We start from the raw sequence: 5,431 nt of genomic DNA on the forward strand, positions 1-5,431 counted from the left end.
TACCTTTCACAGAACTGGCAGAAAGATTCCAAGCTGGGGAGGGAAAACAGGTTTTCATATTTCTTGGTAACATCTCCAGTGTTGTCTATATTGTTCTTTCATCCAAGGCACTTTTATTTTCAAAATGAATAGCTGACACAATAAATAACCTTCACAAGTCTCAGCGAGCATTATTTGCTCTGTTGAATCTCCTCCATGATCTTGATTCAAATATCAAAAACTTTCCAGAGGTGGGAAAGCCTTTTCATTCCTAAAGCAGGGAAGCAATTTTGGTGGTATAGCAATCCAGCCAGCTTTGCTTAGAGAAAGGAATGCAGTTCTCCAGTCGCTATGATGGAAAAAAATTACAAGCCATTTCTGCTGTCATTCTTGTGGCTGTGGTTTCTTTTTCATGGTTCTGTTTCAATCTCTGTGACCTTGCAGCTGCTGCAGCCATGATGCTTGGTTTCAGAAATGTGGCTTTAGCATTTTTTCTCCTTTATGCCATGAAGACCGTGACCCATTGACTTGTTATGATTTTTTTTTAAAAGCTCTCCATAGAATTTAATCCAGTTGTTCACATCTGGAAAGTAGAAACTGTCCGAATATTATTTTTTTTTCAGTGGGGGGAAGGAGGATGGGAGGAAAGGCAAAGAAAAAGATCAAGATTTGGATTTTAGTTACTTCTACTGTTTGCTGAACTAGTATTAGTGGTTTGTAGAAATTTAGCCTGCACAGACCCTCTATGAGCAATCAGTCCTGTTGGCCTGCCCATGCACCCCAGACGCCAGGGCTGTACAGCAGTGTCCCCTTGGTAGATAGCATCCACTTGTTGCTAACACACTGATGGTTTAGTTGTTGCTGAGCAGTGCTTATACCAGTCAAGGACATTTCCAGCTTCCCCTGCTCTGCCAGGGGCACAAGAAGCTGGGAGGTGGCCCAGCCAGGACAGCTGATCCCAACTGGCCAAAGGGCTATGCCAGACCATATGGCGTCATGCTCAGTATATAAACCTGGGGGAGTTGGCCAGGGGGGCAGCGATCACTTCTTGGGCATGGGCTGGGCATCAGTTGACAAGTGGTGAGCAATTGCATTGTGCAACACTTGGTATGTATATTCTTTTTTCATTATTATTATTGTTGTTGTTATTATTGTTATTATTATTTATTTTATCTTCCTCTGCTGTTCTATTAAACTGTCTGTATCTCAACCCATGGGCTTTACTTTTTTTCCCTGATTCTCTCCACCACCCCACCGGGGTGGGGTGACGTTGAATGAGCAGCTGTGTGGTGCTTAGCTGCCAACTGGGGTTAAAACATGACATCACTGTAGAGTTTATTTGATTAGGATCAGCGTAGTACTTTATCTTTCCCATCAGTGTGCCTCAGTAGTGAAGTGCAGCTGATGAAGCAGGAGACGGTGCTCTGGTATCAGTAGCTGCTATCTAATCCAGGAGGCAAGCTGCATTTCAACCAAAAAATACAAAAGGAAAGTTGACACCCAGTTATCATACTGAAGTAGAGTGTAATTCAATGAAGATGAAAGATAGATACCCTTTAATAAATAAATCTTGAGGTTTCTTAAGTGATTGAAATAACTTTACAGTACAAAAATCTCTGTAGCAAGACACAATTATATGGCTGCCAGCTAAAAGGAAAATACCCCCACATTAAAATATGCCTTCATCCAGATTGAATACAAATTTTTGAGGTTACTAGGGGTTTCTGTTAAAATAAAATGACTTTGTCAAAAGTGGAACAAACACCTCCTTAGAAAGCTTCGTTGGTGGGAATACACTTTACAGTGGCTCAGGCCCTCAGTGGCTGCACTCCAGCCAATTAGCCCCTTCTAGATTACTCAAAATGCAGTCAGACAGGTAGCAGAAAAAAAGCTTTGGAGTTTGTGTGGTTGGTTTTTTCGTGTGGTGGTTTGTTTTTTTTTTTGATTGGTTGGGGTTTTTTTAAATGATTTTTTTTGTAATATTTGAAATAATTTGCTCATTTAGTGCTGACTTTTCCAACCCTTTTCCCCAGCCCCACAGCCTTCCACCCATTTCTGGGGTGCGGTGTGGGAAATTAGTTGCAGTGGAAACCTGTGAGCTGGATAGCAAGACCACATATTTTACAATCTAGATGTTTTCATTGTGCTAATTTGAATGTAAAACTTGTAATTGCATTGCTGATTGTCAGTCTGTTAACAGTACAGGACATCATCACATACTTCTCCAACTACTACAAAGAAACAGAAACAAGAGAGAGAAATAATTTTCAAACTAGAAATCTCATGTGGTTGATGTTTATTGGTTCTATTTACAAGCTGATGGAACCTATAAATCTACAATTTTGATGAAAGTTTATTTTTTACTGAGCAATCAGTGAAATGAATAATGTTCTGGACAGTAGTTTTCTTACTGAAGCAGTGAGAAAATCAGATGCTTTTACTGGCAAACAACATGGAGCGCTAGGAAGTTATACAATGAGATCTAGGAATTTTAACAATTTGTTGCTAGTATAGAAGTGATGGAGCTTCTCTGGGAAAATGCAAGTCAACAAAAATATTTCTAGTGAAATAAAAATCTATGAGCCAACATAGAGTTTAGCATCCATATAAGACCTGAACTTTGAGTTGTGATAAGAAAAGACAGGATTTATTTGGCTGTGACAATGAGGTGATATTCATTCCTGTATAGTTAGATGTGAAAATATCTCCATTTGGTTCTGAATAACAGAAAAGCAGAACACTGAAGAAGTAAAGGGAATGATCAAACATAGGGGTATTTGTAGATACGGCTAGGTGGCAGATAAGGAAAGTAAGATCAGTACAGCTGCATGAAGAACGACACAGCAGAAGAGATAATATTCTATTCTATAGTATTATAGAACTTTTCATCATCAACTTCATCATGAGCTTTCATCATCATCTTAATCCTCTGCAAGGGAGTGAGTTGTCATATTTTGTAGCAATAATAAAGTGGCGTAACTTAAAGCAGTAAAAATAAATTGAGGGGGAAAACGTAATCTTTTCAAAGGTTATAGTAACTGAATGAATGAAACAATTGCAAGCATCTTTGGAACTACTGTATGTGCATTAACTAAACTGATGTGTTATACTTTGCATATCTGGGCAATTTATTCATTGTCATCATTTCATAAGTCAGTCTTCTCCACTTTACATTTTTGTGGAAGGATTGCTCAACTTATTTTTGATTGATAGTCTATATAACAAGATCTGACCCTAAAATCATCTACCTATTTTATGTTGTAGGTATGCTAAAATGAGGCATTATGAAATATAATATTTACAAGTTGTCAGTATGTCACAATGGCTGTTTCCAACACTTTCTATTAAACTAATTCTACATGTATTTAATTAATTCCTAATATGTTATCATCTGAATCTTTCCAAGACTCCTCTCATATTCATTCATTCACTATGAAGATAAGAAAAATTATGGCTAACTTGGATTTATACTTACAACAAAAGTTATGTACTATATAGAAACCATTTTACAGGGCCAGGCACCTTGAATTAGATGCTAATTGTGCCTGAGGTATAATTGAGGAATTATGCAGGTTCACTGTTTATTCCAAAACAATAAATATGAGATCCAAATCTTATTACTATAAAGGGTGATTAGAAACAACTTTAGAAAGGAGTTAAAATAAATGGAAGGTAACAAAAAGCCAAAATTATTAATATTTTTATATAAACGTATTTTTGTTCTCTTGATGGTGAAAAAACTGTCATGAAATTTCATATCATGCAGTGTGTTCTACATGTTAACATATTTGGACTAGAAAAGCTCAGAAGTGATATTTTTTCCCTGGCTTTTCAAAATCATGAAGGATTTTGTTGGGTTTTTTTGTCTGGCAGTGTTCATTTTTTTCCAGTAAGTTGGACATCAAAACTACTGTAGCTGCATGAACATGAGAAATATAAGAAAATATTTGTTGACGCGGAAGTCACGGACACTGCACACGATCAATGTGATCAAGCAAATGCCAATTTATTGTTGATACATCCCGGTTAATATAGCTCTTCTATTTCCCTATCATGCACAAACTCCTAACTAATTGGTTAACTATATCTGTACACGCGCTCTTAGCTACGATATGATTCGTTAAAGTCTCTTGTCCACGTGCACGGTCCTCTCCACCTGCATCCTGCTTTGCTTTCTGATCTCAGTCACGTACACCAACTTCTCTTCTTCTTCTCAAGGTTGTTCTCATCATTATTTGACTGCAGGCAGCTCCCACTATGTCCTTGAGGCTTACTGCTCACAAACACAACAGGTGCATTCGGTCTGGATTGTTCACTAAGTGTCCTTGATTCTTCAGATGTCCCACAAATCCCCCTTTTTGTTTTTGAACAATCCAGACTCCATGTATAGCCTTCTTTATCATATCAGTTACACAGCGCAGTATTATAAGAACTAAAGTTAATATAAGCAAAACAACTAAAATTAATACTAAAGTATGCATTAGTAAACCACACAGCTATTTCAGTGCTCCTAACCTAAATTATCCCAAAACGTGTCCCACGGATTCTTGTTAACTTGTAGCTTTCTCATATTCCCTTGTAGTTGTTGTAACTTGCTATGTATGGACTTAAAGTGATCAGACAGGTTAAAGCAACACATCCCTTCAAGATCCTCACATCCATGACTCTGTGCTAACAGCAAAAGTCATCCTTATTAAGCATGTCCTAAAAGGGTCTCCTGGAGTGGCTAAAGATAAGCAAAAGGATGTTTGCCCTGTCGCATTTGTCCATATTAACCACATTTCTATGGTTCTTAATGCTTGTAGCTCCCTCTATCTACTCCATTTTCTATACCATCACCCATATACATATTAACAAACCCATTGCTAAGCTCTTGAACCCCATGATGAGGTTGAGCAGTATCCGGCTGTCGCTTTTTCCATGCAAAAGCATCCCATCATAGCAGTCCAGCGAATATCTCCGCAGTCCGGACAGATGACCTGTATCCAAGAAACACAGTCACAGTTATTTGGGCATCTGAGGTTGTCCGTCATTCTTGGGATGTCGCAGCCAGGGCCGGATACATTTTGCTGGTACCCATTGTGGTCCAGAATCTGTAATTATACAAGCATAACCTCGACCGGTCATTTTTACTTCTGCTGGACCTTTCCATTCTCCAGTTTTTAAATCCCGGTACTGTACCTTCACCGAGTCACTTTTTTGCAGTCCAGATTGTAATGACATGTGGTGAATTACGATTGGAGGAGATTCGCGGTCTCCTGTCAACCTCAAATAATTTAGTACATAAAGCGCTTTTGCAAGCCTTTCAGAGGGTGCCAGTTCTCCCCCTTTTTGTTTTTGCAAGAGCGATTTTAAGGTGGCATGAGCACGCTCCACAATGGCCTGCCCTGTAGGGGAGTGGGGGATGCCGGTTACTCGGCGAATGCCCCATAGTTGGCAAAAGCGTTCAAAC

Source organism: Egretta garzetta, unplaced genomic scaffold (genome assembly GCF_000687185.1).
Source record: "Egretta garzetta isolate BGI_Z169 unplaced genomic scaffold, ASM68718v1 scaffold174, whole genome shotgun sequence".
Classification (NCBI taxonomy): domain Eukaryota; kingdom Metazoa; phylum Chordata; class Aves; order Pelecaniformes; family Ardeidae; genus Egretta; species Egretta garzetta.